The following is a 22,135-nucleotide window of genomic DNA, read 5'->3' on the forward strand; positions in this document are numbered from 1 at the left end:
TCTGTGGAAAGAGCAGGCTGTGACCCAATTGGATCAATTTTCCAAAGGCTGACACATGATGGGTCAAATGGCTTCTTTCTGTGCTGTATAATTCTACATTAGAGGACAGCAGCTCACTTAAAACTGAACACATTTATTTGGAGTACCCCCTGGCAGCTAAGTTAACAAAATAAAAAAAAAACCTAGGCTTCTGGAGCACCCGAGGAGGATTGCTCGCTGTCTGGTGAGGTTACTGTTGCTGCTGAAGATCACGTCGTACGTTTGTGTCAGATGTGGCAATTTGGAGAGAGTCCCTTAAACAATCGCCCGGCCGCTTGGAGCGAGGATCCTGAAAGGTTTCTGCTTCTCAGTTGAAGCTGGAGGAGGATTTGGCTGCCAATCCCTGGGAGTCAGCTTTCAATGTAAGTCACATCAGTTTTTAAAGTACCGTTTACATAGAAATAAATTGATGTTTCTAACCCTGATATTTGCATTTACTGTACTAAGATTTGTTGTTGAGCCTGCAGTGCATTTGATAAATTTGGTATTTGATGAAAATGATGGAAAAGTTACAAAATATAATTTAAAAAAAAATCTTTACAAATACGATCGACTTCCCCTCCCGCATCAAACTGGTGCCTTTTGTTTAAATCGGCCAGCTTGGAGTTGAACTGAGTTTCGGGAGATTTAATTGAAGGCGAATTGTCCTTTGTGGACTGTTACTTTTCTGGGAGTTGTTGGTGGGGAGAGAGATAAAGTTTGAAGCGCTCCCGAGGATGCGGGGAAAAGTTTTGCAAAAGTTTGACAGAGTGAAACTGACGGTCGGCGGGCTGATGTAAATAACAGTGTTCATCCTGGCCGTTCATCCTGGCCTGTCAGCCCGGGAATGCGATCGCAATCCCCGGGGTAGAATTCTCGGAAGTTATTGGGAGCCGAGGGTCAGTCAGAAGAGGCCAGCATAAAATGATGAAAAGGAAAAAGGAGTCACCGATTGAGGAACTGGGAGGACAGTCAACTAGATCCTTCCTGAGAAAGAGAGAGAAAGCATTTTTTCCGTATTATTTCAATTTTGTTTGAAAACCTGGTCCCATTCGTTAATTTAGCGGCATCTCTGAAGTTAGATTATATAATGAGATGAGTTATGAAATGCTTAGATGCCAGTTGAACCATCTCCCCTTCCTTATTCCTATGTTGTGAGAGCTGTGAGTTGAATACTCCCATTGGTCCGAAAGCATCTTCCTCTGAGTACTACTAAAGCTCAAACTAAACTTTCCATGTTTTACTCCACCCCCGAAAAAAATTTCTACTGCAAGCCAGGATTCTTATCAATTCCACATGAGACGAGTGTTCCTGCTTCCCGCACAATTGCCAAATATTTGGGCATCGCCCTAATTATTACTCCCCTCCCCGCCCCTTCCCTCCCTCCCCTCCTTCCCCTCCCCGCCCCTTCCCTCCTTCCCATCCACTCCCTCTCCGCCCCTCCCACTCCTTCCCCCCCCTCCCTCCACTCCCCACCCCGGTCTCCCCTCCCCTCACCTCCCCTACGTCCCCTCCCTCACCTCCCCTCCCTCCCCTCCCCTACCTCCCCTCTCCTTCTCTCCCCTCCCTCCCCTCCCCTTCTCTCCCACCCCTTCCCTCCGTCCCCTTCCCTCCCCTCCCTCCCTAATCATTCCCCTCCCCTCCCCTTCCCTCCCTCCCTCCCTAATCATTCCCCTCCCTTCCCCTCCCCTCCCCTCCCTTCCCTAATCGTTCCCCCCCTCCTAATCATTCCCCTCTCCTCCCCACCCCTCCCCCTCCCCACCCCAGCACACCCCACCTCTCCCCTCCTCCTCCCTCCCGAATCATTCCCTTCCCCTCCTTAATCATTCTCCTCCCCTCCTTAATCATTCCCCTCCCCCTCCCTTCCTAATCATTCTGGTCCCTTCCCTAATCATTCCCCTCCCCCCCTCCCCTCCCCCCCCCAATCATTCTCCTCCCCTCCCTTCCCTAATCATTCCCCTCCCCTCCCCAAGCATTCTCCTCCTCTCCCATTTCCAGATCCCAGAATTTTCCTTGATATTCCCACCTCCTCGAGATTTTTTTTTTATGTACGACTCTGTCTGTGCTCCAACTGTCTGGCTTTTGCCAGGAATTCTATTGGTTTGCATTGAGTGAAGGTAGATTTGCACTTTTGTAGACCTGGTATTTGGGGAATTAAAGTTATTGGGTTATTTATCTTTGTGTTGAACTGTACTTACTTTGAGCATCCAACATCGTGACAGAACACAGCTATTGTACTTGTAAACATGCACAACCTACAGACCAGTTCAGCTGCGTTTGTGTAAAGAGGATCATTGAGTAACATCTGTACAATTGAGATGCTGTAGTATAATAATTGTGTTTATGTGACAACTTATTGCTTCAAAATCTTTCGAACTTTCTTCACACCATTAGCAACCACCCTTCAAAAGGTAAGTTACCGTTATGCCGACAAACATGAACCAGCGACATTCCACAAATGGTTGTCTGCTTAATCTGCTCTTAATGGACGGTGGAATATTAACAAGACATTGGGAGAATTCCCTGCTTACCTTCAAATTAATAACCACCTGAACAGCTGGCAAGGCAAGGCAAATTGCGGCCACATCCAGCCAATGCCTCACCTGTGACAGTGCAGTGCCCTCTCAGTTGTACCCAGCCCAAAGGAAGGTGGTTGTGGTTGTTGGAGGTCAGTCATCTCAGTTCCAGGACATGACTGCAGGAGTTCCTCAGGGTAGTGTCCTCGGCCCAACAATCTTCAGCTGCTTCATCAGTGACCTTCCTTCCATCATAAGGTCAGGAGTGGGGATGTTCGCTGATAATTGCACAATGTTCAGCACCATTCGTGACTCCTCAGGTACTGAAGCAGTCCATGTCTAAATGCTGTCAGGCCTCGGCAATAACCAGGCTTGGCCAAAAATTGGCAAGTAACATTCGTGCCACACAAATGTCAGGCAATGACCACCTCCAACAAGTGCGAATTTAACCATCGCACCTTGACGTTCAATGGCATTACCATCATTCAATTCCCCACTATAAACATCCTGGGGGTTACCATTGACTAGAAACTAAACGGGATTAGCCATATAAATACTGTGGCTACAAGAACAGGTCAGAGACTAGGAATCCTGCAGCGAGTAACTCACCTCCTGACTCCCTAAAGCCTGTCCACCATCTACAAGGCGCAAGTCAGGATTGTGATGGGATACCCTCCACTTGCCATTTCAGGATACCATTTGCTATCCTATGTGCCTCTAAGATGCCTCCTTCAAAGTTGGAGCTCAGACTTTACTCGTAACAATAAGGACCAGAGCTGGATGTATATCTGTTAGACATTGGTGCTAATGGTCAGGGCTTCAGGGCAGGTAGATGGAGTTAAGACTCTGATAAACCATCATCTAATAGAATGACAGAACAGGCTCGAGGCAGTGAATGTCCTCCTCCATTTCCAGTGTTCTTATATTGGGCTCAATGCCTGTTGTTTCCATTACCTCCAATGCTTGAATATCTCCTTTAGCTCAGTGACCAGACTTGTCTAGGGAACACAGTTCAAAATAAGGTGTCTCCCATTTTGGACAGAGATGAGGAGGAATTTCTTCTCTCAGAGGATTGTTAATCTTTAGAATTCTTTATCTCTGAGCAGCGGAGGCTGGACCATTAATATTATTTAAGGTTGAGCTGGACAGATTTTTTGATCTACAGGGGAGTCAAGGGTTATAGGTGGGAGGGGCGAGGTGCAAGCAGAAGACTGGAGTTCAGGCCACAACCAGATCAGCCATGATCTTACTGAATGGCAGAGCAGGGTCAAGGGGTTGAGTAGCCTACTCCGGCCCTACTTCTCATGTTCCTATGTTCTTATAACTGGACGTAATGCACAAGGTGTGGCCTAACCAAAGCTCTATCCAATTTAAACATGACTTCCTTGATATACATTCTACTGTTCTGACTATATCATTCAGCATTCTGATTTCTTTGTTCATTGCTGACCAGCATTAACTCGACAGTCACTCCCAGGACACTTCCCCTTCTCTATTTCAGTGCCATTTATAAATTACAAGTGTCGTATCAGGCATTTCAGCAGCAGTTGTTTGTTCTGACTTCAATATTTTGTCCAGACCATTGTTATTTCGGATCTTGCCTCCTTTGATTCATCCATGCCTCCTCTTCCATTTTGGAACCACCTGCAAATTGCCCAAGCAGCTTTTTTTGTGTGGTTTGCATTGATGGCTTAACTGTTGGATAATGACGGGAGTCAGGTCTGGACTGAAGGAGCCTTTCCTCATCCCAGCTAAACCCGAGGAATGAGTCATGGAGGAAAATTGGAGACAAACATGGTTCAATTCTGATCCCTGACGCAAGCCGTTTAGAACTCCCCTCCCCCCCCTCCAGCCGATATAACATCTTCAACAAGTATCTGTTGTTTTCCACTCTTCAGCCAATTTCTCACCCATTCCCAAGATTTTCTCTTGAGCCCCTGAGTCTTTGATGATAATGAATAACAGTGTGCCTGGAACTCTGTCAAATTCATCTTAGAAGCCAAGGTGCATCATGTTGTAGAGTTTTCACTCGAGTTTCAAGGAGCCTAATATTATGGACTGTTATGAGTTGTGACATCTGTTTTAAAGATTGATTCTGGGTCAGGAGGACTTGATGTATTAATATTAATGATTCCAGGAATGTTTTAAAGGAATTTAGTGCAGGATCAAACTGTGAGGTGAGAGGGCAGGCAGGGGCAAAGGTGCACTTGAGTGCAACTAAATGAATGATTAAATAATTTGGTGTTGAGGATTCTTCCTCTCCTCTGCTTCTCTCCTGCTGTTAAGTGATGAAATGTATTATTGGTTCAGTTATGGTTATGTGTCAGCTATTGTATATAGCTAATTCATTCTTCCTTTAAATTAACTCATTGCTTGTCTCTCTTTGTGGCCATTCTGCCTCCATACTGCCCCTCCTTCAACTGGGAATACCCAGGATTTGACTTGAGTGTGAATTGTGCAGTGGTAATTTTACTTAGTTTGAGTGTGGAGTTCCAATTTACAGAATCCCTGGAATTCCAGTTACCCATGAAAAGGGGAAAAGAAGCTCTTAAGATTTTTTTTTTTAACAGCATCTGGCATGACATTCCAAAATGCTTTACAGCCAATGCAATACTTTCTTGAAGTGCAGTCACTGTGCAAATGCAGCAGCCTATTGCACACAGCAAACAGCTAAAAGATGGCATCTCCGAGAACGCCGCACTCCGTCAGTAATGCATTGGGCACGTCAGTCAAGATTATGTTTTCAAATGCCTGGAGTGGGACTCAAACCCACCATCCTTTGGACTCCAAGGTGAGGGAGCCACCAGCTGAGTCATGGCTGACAGCGATGGAGTGCCGTTATCAGTAGAGCTGCCAACTTATGGTGGACGTTGTGATGGGAGAGAAGCATTTCACACTGTGACTTTTCTGTATTATACCTGTTACCCATCAAATTTTAGATAGAGCATAATATTTAAGAAGGTGACCTCACTTGGCTATGTGTTTGAGGGTTCATGTGTCGCTGCTGAGAAAATTGCAATCAATAAATTCAGTCCAAGTATATTGATATATATGTTTTTATATAGAGTCTGGGGTCCAGCTGTTAGGGGAAGTTGTTCCATTTACACACAAGCTAATTGTATTTAAAAACCCTTTGTGTTTCTGAAATGTTAATGCTTCCCAGTTGCAACCTCATATATAAGAGCCAATCTGACTATTTCAGAGCATATTTGAAATGTCAGCAAGGGTCAAAAGCAAATGATGCCCATTCTCCTCTTCACAGCCTATCTACTCAAACAGTAGTGGTGATCAATAACATGATTATCTGCTTAATGGGAGAGGGTTTCTTTGATCTGGTGTGGTGAAGCCTGCTTTGGGCTGATGTCAGTGTTGCAGGTTGTTCCTTCCTTTAGTTTCCTGCCTTTTCAGTGTTGGGAGTAGCTCTGTTGCAGCTGAACGCACATCATGTTTTGTTCGTTTGTGATTCCATTAATAGCTCCTGATGGAACTGCCAAGATACTGCACTCTATTATTTTGTTTTGGAGCAGTTTAAGCCAATCAATGATTGGAGTTTTGATCATGCACTGCATTCTTTTGCTTCTCTGTAATCACATTTTGACTTTTTTTGAATATTCTTTAGTGGGGTGTGGGCATCACCTGCAAGGCCAGCATTTGTTGCCCATCTTTATTTGCCCTTGATAGGGGCATTTCAGATGGGCAGTTAAGAGTTAGCCACATTGCAGTGGGTCTGGAGTCCCATGTAGGCCAGACCAGACCAGGTAAGGATGACAGATTTCCTTCCCTTTAGTGAGCCAGCTGGGTGTTTAATGACAATCAATGATAGTTTCATGGTCACTGTCCAGTTTTTCAATTCCCAGATTTTTTATTAACTGAATTTAAATTCCACCAGCTGCATGGTGGGATTTGAACCCTTGTCCCCAGAGCATTAGACAGATTATCATTCTAGTGACATAACCACTACACCATCATCTCCCCCACTGTTAACTTTAGTATGAGTGTAACATGGTGTTAGCAGTGTCATCTTTCCTGTAGGAGTACATGGTGGTACAAGGGTCATGATTAGTCTTATGGTTCCATACAAGTCAGACATAAGATTGCAAAATTTCATTTTGTGAGGGACGCAGGGTTGCTGATGGAGATTGTTTTTTTTGGCATCAGGCTGTAGACAGAATATTGAGTGAGCAACTGAAATGGAGCAGAAATATTATCTAATTCTTGACTCTTAAGTTGGACTTGCTAAGCAACAGTGCAGGCATCACCCAAGACTGCTGTTGAATGTATCACAGCTGCAACTGCTGGGCTGCAATGTACTAGCCAAGACAAGAGTCCAGAGTTCTGCCAGTCAGTCCACTGGACTCCAATGGAATTGTGTCTAACTGAAACCAGTGAATTTCCCATTCTCTTAACTGAGCACATTCATGGAATAATCTTGTTGTAAATTGGAGCAAATGAATCATCGATAGTTCACTGTGCTTAACCACATTTCCAAAAAAAAATTGGTGAGTCAGCTTGAATCTAGGTTTGACCAAAAGACGGCTTAATGTAAATTCCTGTTCAATTTAAATGCTCCTCTTCCCAGACAGCGATGGATTGTGAAGGCTTGATCCTGATTGAAGTGTGGAGTTCTGCAGCATTTTGCATGGAATTCACTGATGGCATAAATGCTGGAGCCAGTGTGTCAACAGCTAGGATCTGAGCCCCCTGCCTCCTGATTCAACCCACAGAGTGGGGCAATGGGGTCAGACATTAGGGAATTGAAAATTGAGCTGATCAGAATTTAAAACGCAGGGGACACAGTCTCAGGATAAGAGGCCAATCGTTTAGGACTGAGATGAGATGAAACAACTTCACCCACAGGGTAGTGAATCTTTGGAATTCTCTACCCCAGAGGGTTGTGGATGCTCCATCAAAGAATGTATCTGAGGTTGGGATGGACAGATTTTTGGCCTCTCAGGGAATTAATGGATATGGGAAGCAGGTGGGAAAGTGGAGGTCAGGCAGAAGATCAGCCATGATTTTTTTTGAATGGCGGACAGGCTTGAGGGGCCATGTGGTCTACTCCTGCTCCTATTCCTTATGTTCTTAAGAGCTGCTGAAAGCGGAATAATTAAATTTGAGTTACAGAATTACAATTCTCACACGGTATAAGAGTCAAACTGGGCTCCAGCCTAGTTTAACACGCCCACTTTTTCAAATCAACAGATGAAATGGGCTTGTACAAAACAGTGGAAAAGCTCCCAACATTTTTTTTAATAGACTGAAAATTGTTTAAAAACGTTTATTGGGATTCCTGAACAGCAATCTCAAGCTTTGATGTTCTGCAGCGATTTCCGCTGGGCTTTCTCTCCCAGTCTCCAGTTGAAGCTGTCTGTGCTCCAAGAGCAAAGACTGGAACTGGCTGCTGTTATTTTGGGCTCGGCAGATGTTTGTCATTATTCTAATTATTACTTCGCCCCCACCACCCTCCCACCCCCCATCCCCTCCTCCTTCCTCGATTTGCTTTTCATCTGGAGCTGATTTTGATTATTTTCTTCGTGTTGCTGAGGAAAGACAGAGGTGGAATGGTGCCAGGAGTCTGGAAGCAACCAGGAGAGAGAGAGATTAAATACAAGAGAGAAAAGGACTGAACAAGAATGGGAAGGAAGTGATAAACAGGGAAGCTGGACAATAAGGACTGACAGATGTCCTGCTGCATTGCATCATCATTGTGATACTTTCCTTTATAACATCCTGTCAGATACATCTCAACCTCACGATGCTGTTCTCCGTTATAGCACTCTCACTGTTACAGTCATTACAAACCTCTCGGTTTATGGGGTGTGGCCTGGTAACAGCGGTCTGATGCCAATAGAGCACCAAATTAGGGCAATCTTGTTTTCGAAGCTGGGTTGAAGCTGCTTGAAGCCCATTCCGCTGAGGACTCTTGGAGCCAACAGGGATGAGAGTGAGTCTGGGCTGCATTTGACTTGGGTCCCTTCAGTGAAAAGACAGTGTCTGCTTTGCTGCACCTGACTACAGGATATTCTGTTTTGCAAAACGGAAAGAAAAAATGCCTAACAACATTGCCTTTTGAGGTAACAAGACATTAAATCTGGCATTTTGGTTAATGTAATGCAAAAGGGAACTGACCAGATTTATTTACGTGTGGTTTGGTTTGTTAGGTTTTGCTCCAGTTGGCATCAATGCTCATTCAAAACTTATTTGTGGTTTGGCTTCATAGCAGGAAAATCAATGTACCAGATCAAACAGCTTAACTCTGGACAGCTCTGTGCACTGCCCTCTCCATTAGTCAGTTCCTCATGGCCCTGTGCATTCCTCCCTCCATTGCTTGGGTTGATCCCCGTGGCTCAATGCTTTTGCCTCAGTGGGGATGCTGTGAGCCCACAAGCTATTAAGAGTAAAGTAGAAGCTGCTCAAACTCAGTTAACATATGACAGCTGTCAATTCAGACTAAAGCCCAGAGTTTTAAATAGGGAAGAGGTTGAGGGGTTGGCAAAAAAGTGTTCAAGAGTGAGCGAAACTTGGCTTTCATCAAGGAAGGACAAGGGAACTGCACAATGATGCTTGTGTGGCCTGAAATAGAGTGGAAAATATGTTTCAAAGCGTGTTGTGATATGGTCTGTTGAGAGGCTTGGACTATTTATATTTTATTGCTGACTCTAATCTGTCACCTGGGAGGCCTTGTAACTGTAGTGTAACTGAGAACCACTGATGGGAATCTGCCAAACACCTCTGGGGAAGACCATGAACCCTATCTGTGACCACGAGGAGGGTGCAACTGAGGAGTAGGTGGTCGTGTTGATTTATCTGATTAATTATAAACGTGTGTTCCTGACAGCTCGTCTTGGGAGCTGTGTGTGCGAGTGTTTGCCTGTTAGATATAACACTGACCCTGCAATTCAGACAAGTGACTTCCTATTGCCCAGATCCGTTCGCAAACACACATTTCCACCCTTGTCTTTTTGTAGAAAATTGTAGGATTCCAGCAGCAGATAATTGAGTTGAGTATGGCCAGGATCAGAATTTGTCACTTACAGTTTCCAAGAGTTTAAACCTCTCTGTGGCATAAACCTTAAAAACGCTGACATACTTTCAGAGGTGCTCAAACTTCATCCAAACTTCTCAATGTCCTGTATAAGCTACACAACAGAAAAGGCTGCAACCAAACACTTTAAATTATTAAATTATCGAGCACTTGTACACTGGCTGGGATCAGTCGAGTCACTCGACTGGTTTAACTTGACTGATACTCTCGCTCTAAAGGTACCTGATTTGAATTGGAAAATAGGATTTCGCCAGACCTGGGAAACAAGGAATCTGAGTCGGGAAATGACTTCCTATTGGCTTGGCCTGATAACGGAGCTGAGCGGGAATCACTTTTTAATCTGAGTTGGGAGTTGGTTTCTAACCTGCCTTAGTGGTTATGCCTCAACTGTGATCTCAATGGATGGTGGAACAGGCTGAAGGGGCTGAATGGCCTGCTCCCAGTTCCTATGTTTCCCCTTGCTCTGTGAAGTGGATGACACGATGTTCCTTCTTGGCTTCTGAGTGATCTCAGTGTGGACTGCGGCTTTCTGAGCAGCCACACCCAGCACTGTCGCCCAGAGGTCCAGGACAGGACAAGGCGAACATTACGCACTCGTCTGCGTTTGTGTTTTTTTTTAACTTTTACATAATTTCTAAGCCTTGCTGTGTGGGATTGTAAAACATGCAAGATGTGAGGAGAAGAGACTGGATCCATACCCCTGAAACTGGGAGGCAAGCCTGCGCTCAGAGTGGAGTTTTGATTTTCCCATGGGGAATTAAGGGAGTTCACGAAATGCAGAGCAGGGGTGGGGTTTGTTGGCTTTCCCTCCTTTCCAAGTGCAGTTCGCTTCATGTTGGACAAACACTGAGGACATGGGTCCCGCGCCACACCCCTGTGCAGTCCCTGAAGTGAGCTGAACTCATGATGTTTTGGTTTAGCTGAATTGAATTTACTTAAAAAAAAAAGGAATAAACTCCTCCTTGGGATCAAATGTCCTACATCACGGAAGGAATGGGGGCTAATGCAATTTGTGTCAGAAAATGCTGCAAATTCACAGCAGCTCTTTCAGTATCTGACAGAATAAGGGCTACAGGGGTAGAGTTCACTCTCTGATTCCTCCTCCCAAGAGGACAAGCTTCATGTGTGAGTCTAGACAGGGAGTGGCAGATGGCTATTCGGCCATGAAGGGTATCACAGCATAATCCAACCCTGTTGTCTCCTGACACACACATACCACCCAGCCACAATTGAAGCCACTGGGACCCAGGCCAGGATTGGGAATCCTCTTCAGTCCGCAGTGAACAGAGAGCAGTTGCAGCATCACAGTCTCTACCACCCACCGACACTAGCCTCACTCCTGCAGAGGCAGGAGGTGAAACCTTTATCCAGCTAGTCTGTGTCATAAAGTACAAGGGGAAATAAAAGAAAGAGGTAACATTTCAAACTGGTCTCTCCCTCAGGAGTTGACCCTCACTGAACCAAGTCTTCCATCTCCAGGTACTTCCACATTTACTGTTTTCATTTCCACTATTATTTTTGATCCATGCTGCTCAGGGATGACCCCAATCCAGTTATTGCTGCTGCAATACTTTCTGTTTGAACTTTTAAGGGCAGTACAAACCAAACTGATTTCTCCCACCGCCCCCCACTTCTCTTAATAAAGTTTTAACATGTTTAATAAAGGCTCCAGCCAAAGAAAACGTCATGCCTGAAAGGCTTTCTGTTATTTCACCAGCGTTATCCCATCTGTTATCCCATGCCTGAAAGGCTATCTGTTATCCCACCAGGCTGAACACTCTCACATGAAGCCCTTCGGACTCCTATGTTGAAGGGTGAGAGTGTAAGGAAGGGGGATACAATTTTCAGCAGACTCCTTGACTGCAGGACTGAAAGTGATTTATCCCGTCTGGAAAAGCTTCTGCTCCCAGGCAGAGGATATAAATGCTGTTTTCATTGGAAAGTCAGTTTGTTTTCATTGGTGTGTGTGTGTGTGTGTGTGTGTGTGTGTGTGTGTGTGTGTGTGTGTGTGTGTGTGTGTGTGTGTGTGTGTGTGTGTGTGTGTGTGTGTGTGTGTGTGTGTCTGTGTGTGTGTGTGTGTGTACATTTGAGTGTGTTTGTGCTTGCGTGTGTGTGTATTTGAGTGTGTTTGTGTGTGTGCGTTTGTACATTTGAGTGTGTTTGTGTGTGTGTGTGCGTTTGTACATTTGAGTGTGTTTGTGCTTGCATGTGTGTGTATTTGAGTGTGTTTGTGTGTGCGTTTCTACATTTGAGTGTGTTTGTGTGTGCGTTTGTACATTTGAGTGTGTTTGTGCTTGCGTGTGTGTGTATTTGAGTGTGTTTGTGTGTGTGCGTTTGTACATTTGAGTGTGTTTGTGCTTGTGTGTGTGTGTATTTGAGTGTGTTTGTGTGTGTTTGTTTGTGTTGGGATAGGACATGAGAGAGCAGTGCATCGTAGAGAGGTTGGGGAGAAAGCAGTCCCTAATAAAACGTTAAAAGGACAAAGAATTTGCAGAGAATATGCCTCGAGTTTTGTCCATGTTATTGCATTTTAACATAATAAGTTCTGCAGCATGTTCCATTAACTGATCCCAGATTCTGAGCATTCCCAAAGGAATTCAAATATCCATCAGCTTAGTCCCAGATGCTGTCCATGTCTTTACATTGTATTAATATAAATACAGCATTGTAAAAATTAAACACTAATATTAATATTCTTCTGTTGTTTTTAAATTTATTTCCTGCCCATTTTTTCTTGCACTCTGAACCACACTCCGCCCCACCCCCTCCGCAGACTCTGAATCCCACATCACTCCAGGCTGAAAATTTGACATTTTACCAGGCCTCTACTGGTGGTCCTCCAAACTGTGGGTCAGGGCAGTGGGGGAAGCTGTGGTGACTGAGTGTGTCCATAAGAAGATAGGAACATAAGACATAAGAGCAGGAGCAGACTGTATGGCCCTGCTCTGCCATTCAGTGGGATCATGGCTGATCTTCTGTCTCAACCCCACTGGCACCTGCTTCTGACTCCCTGACCGTCCAAATATCTGCCTAGCTTGGCTTTAAATACACTCAATGACAGAGAATCCACAACTCTCTGTGGTACAGAATACCATAGATTCCCTCTGAATAAAGAAGTTTCCTCCCATCTTAAGTCCTGAATGAGACTGCAATGCTCCCTGTGTTTTAGGTTCCCCAGCCAGGGCCTACCCTGTCAAGCCTCTTCAGGCTCTTGTATGTTTCAATGAGGCCTCCTCTCATTCTTCTAAACCCCAGAGAACAGAGGCCCAGTTTACTCAGCCTGTCATCATTTAGGACCTTCCTTTCATCCCAGCGACCAATCCAGTGAACCTTCACTGCACCATCTCCAGCTCAAGCGTACCCCACCTTAAATGCGGAGACTAAAACTGCAAACAGTATTCCAGGTGTGGTCTCACCAAAACCCTGTACAATTGTAGCAAGATTCCTTTTATTCTTGTACGTCCCTTTGCAATAGAGGCCAACATGCCACTTACCTTCTCTAGGTTTGCTGTACCTTTATGCAGACGTCCTCTGTTACTTGTACTAGTGCACCTGAGGCTCTCTGAAAATCAACATTTGCAAGTTTCACACCTTTTGAAAAATACCCTGCTTTTCTATTCTTACTGCCAAAGTGAATAACCTCACACTTGCCCACGTTAGGCTCCATCTGCCACCTTGTTGCCTAGCCATTTAACTGGCCCGCTGTGAGCAGCCTGACCCCTGGCTTGTTTTGAACATTTGCCATGTCAAGACCTGCCAGCACAAACCAGATGGTGGTTGGACATAAATAAGGTGCCCACACTGGCATTTTGTTTTGTAATAAAACATCCCAAGGCACTTAACACAGGAATATCACTGGAGAAAATGTGACACCAAGTCACATAAGGAGATATTCGGACAGATGGTTAGAATCTTGGTCAAACAAGTTGGGTTCAAAGAACAGCTTAAAGGAGACAATTGTCATGTAGTCATTAGGGCATGGAAGGAGGCTATTCAGCCCAACGGCTCCATGTAGGAGGGATGGAGAGGTTTAGGCCAGGCAGCTGAAGGCAGTGGTAGACCAAAGAAAATGGGGGATGCAACCTGTGGGCTTATCCAGGAAGGATTCAAATCTGGCACCATGGCAGGAAATTGGGAGGGTTGAGGAGTAATGAAAGGCTGGGGTAGGTATTTGTTGGGAGGTGAGGTGGGAAGAGTACCCGAGACGAGAGAAATGTAAGGAAGCATTTTTCCGGGTGCAAAAGCCTCTGGGCTTGAGCTTCATTGGTGAAGGCATTGTTGAAGTGAGTATGGCTGAAATCCAAATCTCATCTCTACAACAAACTAGGCAGTCTGATTTACTTTGCTGCCAATACTGGTTTACTCACTGCAGTTGGGCCCAGTTTGAGGTGGTGATTAATTGTACATCGGGTGGTTCCAGTGGGTTGATCACAGCCTGTATCTGGTTGACTGCCAGCTAGTTTTTTGCATTGGCCATTAAAACTCTGTGCTAAACAGCATTGGGTACAGTCACCCTGGCTTTTGTACGTTGTTGGGAACATCAAAACTTGCTGTGAATTTTACAGATGCATTTCTAATTAAATGTTTTTTAAAAATTCACCCTTGGGTTCTGCACATCATTGGCAGACTGTTGTGTGACTTGGAAGGGGAACATGCAACTGCTAGTGTTCCCATGTGCCTGCTTCCCTTGTCTTTCCAAATGGTAGAGGGCATGGGATTGGAAGGTGATGTCGAAGGAGCCTTGGTGAGTTGCTACAGTGCATCTTGTAGATGGTACACACACTGCTGCCACTGTGCATTAGTGGTGAAGGACCAAATGTTTAAGTTGGTGGATGGGGTGCCAGTCAAGCAGGCTGCTTTGTCCTGGATGATGTGTAGCTTCTTTAAATTCTTTCACAGGGTGTGAGCCTCGCTGGGCTAGGCCAGCAATTGTTGCCCAATCCCTAATTGCCCTTGAAAAGGTGGTGGTGACCCGCCTTCTTGAACCGCTACCGTCCATGTGGTGTAGATGCACCCACGGTGCCTGAGGGAGTTCCATGATTTTGACCAAGCGACAGTGAAGGTTAAACGATATAGTTCCAAGTCAGGATGCTGTGTGACTTGGAGAGGAACTTGCAGATGGTGGTGTTCCCATGCATCTACTGCCCTTGTCCTTCTAGATGATAGAGATCACAGGTTTGGTAGATGCTGTCGAAAGAGCCTTGCTGAGTTGCTGCAATGCATCAGCATTGATGTTAAAATTAATCACTGTTGGGTCCGCTGTTTTTCACCATTGACCCAAACAATGTGTACTCTGGAACTGAATGTACAAACTCAAAATTTGCAGCTGGTGCCACATTGGAGGATGTAGTTAATGCTATGGAGGAAAACTGTGATCAAACACAAAAAGAAAAGTAAACTTGCAGAAAGGATGTGCAATGGGAAAATTGATTTCAGAACGGGGTAAGCATGAGGTGGTGCATTTTGGTAAAGCGGATGAGCTGGTCACATATTCCTTGGAAAAATAGGAGTGCAAATGGAATAGAGGAACAAATGAATATCTTGGATGTTTTTGATGGACTTCAAGCAACTGGTGATGTCCTTCAGAGCCGCCATGTTTTGGACTTGGCCCCATTGGGTCTCAAAGAGCAAAGCGGCAACACTTCTTGCAAACAAGGTGAATTCTCTTGGGCTGAAGGTGCACAGATCATAACATGTGCCAACATAGGTTAACAAGGCCAAACAAATGCAAACAGAGTAGTGGAGTTCATTTCTTGAGGAATAGAATTGAAAATATAAGAAGTTATGTTAAACTCATATAGAATCTTGGTTAGGCCACACTTGAAGTATTGTGCACAGTCCTGGTCTCCAAATGACAAAAAGGATACTAGAGGCACTGGAGAAAGTATAAAACTGTACGAGAATTGTGAGATAACAGAAAAGCCTAAAAAGGCTGGGGATTCTTTTGACAAAAGAAAGGAGGCTTCAATGGGGGTGTATGTAGATGTAGAGAAAATATTTCCAGGTGTGGGGGGAGTTCAGAACCAGGGGTCACAAATATGATGGTCACCAAGGAATTCAGGAAGAAGTTCTTAACTCAGGAAAGGATTACACACAATGTGCAAATTGTTACCACGAGCAGCAGTTGGAGCAAGTCACGGAGACGCCTTTAAGGAAAAACAGGTAAACATACATTGGAGGATATGCTGATAGGACAAGATGAGGTAAGGCAGGAGGTGGCTCATAAATATTGGCAAGGATCAGATGGGCCAAATGGACTGTTTCTGTGCTGTAAATAATGTTTAATTCTATGACCTGTCAGCTAGAAAAACAGAATTAAAAACCAGCACTGTCTATATAGCTGAGCCTTGCGTTCAGGGGCCATAAGGTTAGGGTAAGGACTTTACAGGGTGGATCGTGTCATAAGCCCTGTTGCTATTTGGGCTTCACATTTTCAGGATATCAGAAACAAAAAGAAAACAACTGCCTGTGCTGGAAATGTGAAATAAAAACAGAAGATGCTGCAATACCTTGGGCTGGGTGGAGTTTGAAAAGAGGAAAGACTGTTAACACTTGGTGAGGAGCCTCTGCTGGAAACATTGAGCACTCCTACTCCTCAGATACTGTTGGTGTGTGTGACTGCAGGGTATCAGGCATGGGTTGTGTTTGTGTTGGGCAGCTGATTCTTAATCTCATTGCTGGCTTAGACTGAGGACCGTGCTTGGATTCATTAATCTCCCCTCCAAAAAGGCTCATTTATGGGGCCAAGCTCTTTCAACAATGTGCTTTGGTGCTGTATAAGCTCAAGTATTATTCCCTGTGCATGTAACTAGGGCCCACAGAGAGGGGTCCCAGTGTGGACCGAGGTTTTATGGCTTGTGATATAGTGAGACCATGGCTCATACTGACTGCCACTGACCTGAGGTAATCATCACATCAAACGGGCTGGAGCGTCTTAAACTCAGGATCATAAGTCTCAGGATAAAAGCATGACCATTTAAGACTGAGATGAGAAATTCCTTCATGCAGAGGATCGCAAATTTTTGGAATTCACTAACGCAGAGAGCTGTGGATGCTCAGTTGTTGAGTATATTCAAGACTGAGATCAGTAGCTTTGTGGTCTCTCAGGGAACCAAGGGATAATAGGGATTGGATGGAAAAGTGGAGTTAGGTACTAAGAGAATTAAGGAATATAGGGATAGTGTGGGAAGGTGAAGTTGATGTAGAAGATCAGCCATGATCTTATTGAAGGGTAGATTAGGGCTCGAGGGGCCGAATGATCTACTTCCCCTGTTTCTTATGTTTTTATGATGTATCTCTCAACAGTCACCAGGAGCATGATGAGCAGATTGCAGATACAAATAATTTTCCTTAATGTTTCAGTCCCACCATCTGCACACCCAGATAGTGACCCAGGGAGACAGTGGAGCTTGGTCATTGAATGATCCTCCGACTTGCTCAGACATTGTGGTTTATTTTATATCTTGCAGCCAGGCAGAGATCTCACCAATTTCTTTGTGAGTAACAAGAGTTTTTAAATATCTCTGCAATCACAAAATGCCTGCAGTCATATTTACAGATCAGCTTCTAGTAGCTTCTGTGGGGTCTGTTTACTTTGCTCTGAGTCAACACCCAGGCTTAACCAATCAAGCGCAGTGAGCATAGATCAGTTAACAAAATCACATAATCAAACACAGAACAATTGAACACTATAGCCATACCTAGTTGGATTTGTAGGCTGCAATGGAACAATATCAGCAGACAGGAGAAAAGGAGTAAAAACTGAACTTGCATTTATATGGTGCGTTTCATTGCTTCAGGATGCTTCCCAAACAATTAAGTAATATTTTTTTGAACTGTAATCACTGTTGTAATGAAGGAAAGGTGTCAGCCAAATACCACACAGCAGTGTCCCACAAACAGCAAGGTTCTAATGATCAATTTTTGTGATGCTGTTTGAGGGATAAATATTGGTCAAGACACTAGGCTGTACACTCTTATGCCATGGGATCTTTCACATCCATCTGAGAAGGTAGGCTGGGCCTTAGTTTTAAAAGAAATAAAATAAATATAGTTTTAAAAGAAATAAATATAGAGCATCTTTCATGACCACGAGATATTCTAAAACACTTCACAGCCAACAAAGCACTCTTTGAAGTGTTGCAAGGCAGGAAACAAAGCATCCGATTTGCGCCAGCAAGCTCCCATAAACAGTGTACAAATTAGGAGCAGGAGTCGGCCATTTGGCTCTTCAAGTTGGCTCCGCCATTCAATAGGACCGTGGCTGATCTAATTATGGCCTCAACTCCACATTCCTCAACGGAATCCTACAACACGGTAATGACCAGATAATCCACTTCTGTGAAATTTGATTGAGGGATAATTATTGACCAGGACACCAGGGATAACTGCCCCTACTCTTCATTGAAATAGCGCCATGGGGTCATTTACCTCCAGCTGAGAGGGTGGAAGAGGCTCAGTTAAACATCTCACCCAAAAAGACAGCACCTCTGACAGTGCAGCACTGCCTCAGTACTGTTTTGGAGTATCAGCCTTGATTTCTGTGCTCAAGTCTCCGGAGTGGGACTTTAACACTAAACCTTCTGACTCTTAGGCAACGATATCCTCATGAGATATGATTGTCCTGTGACTGGCCCAGTAAGACGAAGGGAATATTTGGTCCCAGTGAGGCCAGCCTGTACTATATTATGACGCAGAAGGTTCCACATGCTTGTCTGTGAGCATGTTCAAGCTCTGATTAAATCACGCTAATGCATGTGTGAGACTCTCAGTTCAAAAGAAGGATTGTAATCTAACTTACAAACCTCAGCTAAAGTTCACTGCTGCCGAGCTTATATAACTCGAGAGCTGGTAACTCTTAAAGGGGATGTTTATTTCAAGATAATAGCCAGTGTGAAAGTTTCCTGGAACATTCCTTGCCCTTCAGTGACGCACAAACCCTTCTTGTTTAGGCATGAGCAGTGGCTCAGAGAAAACAACAAAGATTGTTGGAGAGAAGAAGTTAATTTGTGTTCCTGGGAATGGTGATGATCTTGATATTAGGATCATTGGTGGGTGTAACCATAGAAACAGCAGTAGTTTTGTGTCCTACTCCATGCTGTGGTATGAATTGGTTATTTTTTGGGTTGAGATCATGACCATTTGTGCAGTTCATGGAACATGCTCCAGAATGTCTTATTGTATTGGACAGTAAAATAAGTTCAGTTGTGCTTGGCTCATATGGTCAAAAAGCTTCGGTTTTGAAAGCCCGTGGATTTGAAAACCTCAATTTTAAAGCAGTAGTGTAAACAATCCTAAAAAGCTGTTTGAGTACCGTTGGCACCAGGAGCCTGACTGGTATAAACAGCTGGGCACTGTGAAATGGGCATTGTTGCAGGTTTCAGTGGAAAAGATAAGGCTGGTGACTTCAATGACTTTTTTTTTATTCATTCACAGGACCTGGGTGTCGCTGGGTGGACCAGTATTTATTGTCCATCCCTCACTGCCCTTGAGAAGGTGGTGGTGAGGTGCCTTCTTGAAGTGCAACAGTCCACATGGTGTAGGCGCATCCACAGTTAGGTAGGGAGTTCCAGGATTTTGATCCAGCGATGTTTAACATGAATCCATTGGTTCTGCCCATCACTCCATCGGGCCTTCCCCTCACTCCCATTGGTCGGATGAAAAATGTCATCCTTGGTGCAGAGGCGTTGCTGTCGAAGTGAAGGGTAACGTGGGTGTCCTCTTGATGGAGGGGGATCTCCAATTGTAGCCCAACCCTCTCTGGAGTTTGGATGTCCATTGGGGTATAAGGTGAGGCAGAGACACCTGTGGCAGCCTATGTGTTTCGAGGGTCTCTTGAGGACGGTGTTAGGTGGCCTAGTGTTGGTCACAACAGCATCGACACTCAAAGTCAGCAGCTACAACATAACGCTAGAACCTTTGGGGACACTTATACCCTTTCGTGCATGGTAGGAAGAATAGGAGAACAAATACAGAGGCTGTGGTACAGAGCAATCTATTCTCCTTGTACACGAATCACCAAACATTAGCATGCAGATAGGAAGGGTGAGAACACACCTGGAGTACTGTACAATTTTAGGCTCCCTTTTTAAGGAGGGATATGCTTGCATTGGAGGCATTTCAGAGAAGGTTCGCTAGATTGATTCCTGTGGTGAAGGGATTATCTTATGAGGAAAGGTTGAGCAGGTTGTGCCTATACTTACTGAATTTAGAAGAGTAAGAGGTGATCTTATTGAAACGTATAAGATTCTGAGGGGGCTTGACAGGGTAGATGCTGAGAGATTGTTTCTGCTCTTGAGGGAATCTAGATCCACGGAGCACAGTTTCAGAATAACGGGTCTCCCATTTAAGATGGAGTTGAGGAATTTCTTCTCTGAGGGCCATGAATCTTCGAAATTTTCCAATCCTGAGAGCATTGAAAGCTGGGTCATTGAATATATTCAAGGCTGAGTTAGATTTTTGATCTAAGAGGGTGTCAAGGGCTATGGGGGACAGTGGAGCTGAGGCCACGATCAGAGCAGCCATAACCTTATTGAATGGTGAAGGAGGGGCTGAATTGCCCACTAAGGCTCCTGTATCTTATGCTCTTACACATGTCACAGTGCACATGCAGCAAAAGAGTTGGGGAGGTCCAGCACCTAAGGGCACATCCTCCAACTTATGTTTGTATATGAGTGGTTTCCTCGGTATTACTGTGGGCCTGTGGTAATCAGTACACAATGGGCATCTCATGGGGTAGTGGCCCATATGTGCTGCATATGTCCTGAAGACTGACTAATTCGTGCCATATGTGTGTGTATGTGTGAGTCTGTGATGTAACTAATTTAACAAAAGTGCCCTCCCTGTCTGCTGTTTCCCCCTCACTCCTGGCCCCCCTCTACAAGCAAGGGTCTGAACTGTCCGAGGACTCTGTGGAGGCAGCTGTCCCTTAAGTGCTGCAATTCCTGTTATTTTAAGAGGGGAGACTGCATCCTTCACCATTTTCCTGGAGTTACTCACGAGACCTACATGGAGCTGGATAACGTCACCAGTCCTCAGGTATTAAAGCCTTTGCAAGCCAGTAATCCTGTGTAAACATGGGGCCATTGCAGGGGAAGAGCTACAGAAGCAGTGGCTGTGGTTAGTTTAGGAACTAACACTGTATTCACATGGAAATAGAGAGAGAGAGAAGAAACTTATCGAGGCTTCAAACATCTGTGCGAAATGTTTCAAAGCGTTTCACACAGTGACTTTAAGTGGAGAAACACAGCAGTTATTTTACACAAAACAGGATCTCATAAACAGCGGTGTGATTCACGATCAGTTCATTTATTTTGGTTGATTTTGATCCCCTCTGACCCCTTGTAGATTCGATACATCCTTCAGTTCATGTTTGGTGGCTGTGCTTTAAGCCCTGGAATCTCCTCCCTAAACCTCTCCATTTCTAAGATGTTCCTTAAAACCTACCTCTTGGATCTTTAGGTAACCTGTCCCAATGTCTCCTTCCTTGGCTCTGGGTCAATTTTTGTCTGATTATGCTCCAGTGAAGTACCAGGGGACATTTTACTGCATAAAAGGTGCAAGTCAACGTTGTTGGGGTGGGAATGTTGACTAGGAGATCATGAGAAACTCCCTGCTTTCCTTGGGATAGTGCCACAGGCGCAGGCAGTCAGTAACACCCCATCAGAAAGATGGCACCTCCAACAGGACAGCACTCCCTCACTGGGAGTTTAGGGGCTCTGGCGGAGGTTGAAGCCACAAAACCGACTGAGTTCAGACACGGGGTTGACTGACTGAGGTTGGGACTGGTTTTCTATAACCTGCCAATTGGCAGTGCTGCAGAGGATAACCAATAACCCTGGTGTACCACATGCATCGAGTGCTCAGGTTTGTATGCAAGATGGAAAGGTACAGATCTTAATTGGTTTGGGATTCCCTGGCCTCCCACTACAATCAGAAAATGCAGAGTGGCTATTGGGTCCCTCGCATTCAGTATTCACTGCCCGGAATTCTAAGATATCCTGGTTTTTCCCTGTCGTGAAGCTATTAATGTATATAATATTATTGGAAAATATTTGTCTTTTAAAATAAAGGGTTAGTCTGTGGGTGTGTCTTAATTAGCTTAAAGACAGCTAGCCTGAGTGCTTTGAGGTGTACTAGTTTTGAGATGTAAACAGAGAGATAGAGTGTATTTGCATTTTTTGAATAGAGCATTCAAGCAGTGGGGTGAAAACTGACACCTATCCAGCAGCTACCAAACAATATGTTTATATTACTAGTAAAATTGGTACTATGAAAGGGGTTTTATTGGTTTAGTTTAGAGAGGTTTAGTTCAGAGTTTGGTGATACAATGAAAATTTACATTCACTGGGGGTGGTAGGTATAACTTGAGCAGTTTTTGGATGTGCACAGCAGAGGCAATATAAGCTCAAAAGGCAGTTGTAAGCCTCTAACTGTCTCCATAGGAACCAAAGTGAAAAGAACCTCATTTTGAATTTGTAAGGTGAAAATGCTTTGCTGGGTGTTTGGTTACGTCTATGGGTTGCTGTTGGCTTATTGGAGATTAGTTGGGGAATTT

The 22,135-nt window shown here is 44.6% G+C and overlaps 1 protein-coding gene across 6 annotated transcripts in view; it reads left to right on the forward strand.

The window, feature by feature from the left end:
• Nucleotides 1-230: 230 nt before the first annotated feature.
• The window catches only part of kank2 (KN motif and ankyrin repeat domains 2), a 110,969-nt gene continuing 89,064 nt past the window's right edge, over nucleotides 231-22,135 (forward strand). For 5 of the 6 annotated variants that reach the window (XM_041177120.1, XM_041177117.1, XM_041177116.1 and 2 more), the window contains exon 1: nucleotides 231-401. The gene's annotated coding sequence lies outside the window, so the exon portion shown is untranslated. The remainder of the gene's footprint in view (nucleotides 402-22,135) is intronic. The other variant, XM_041177121.1, reaches the window with a different exon arrangement.

This window comes from Carcharodon carcharias, chromosome 30 (assembly GCF_017639515.1).
Source record: "Carcharodon carcharias isolate sCarCar2 chromosome 30, sCarCar2.pri, whole genome shotgun sequence".
In the NCBI taxonomy this organism is placed as follows: Eukaryota; Metazoa; Chordata; class Chondrichthyes; order Lamniformes; family Lamnidae; genus Carcharodon; species Carcharodon carcharias.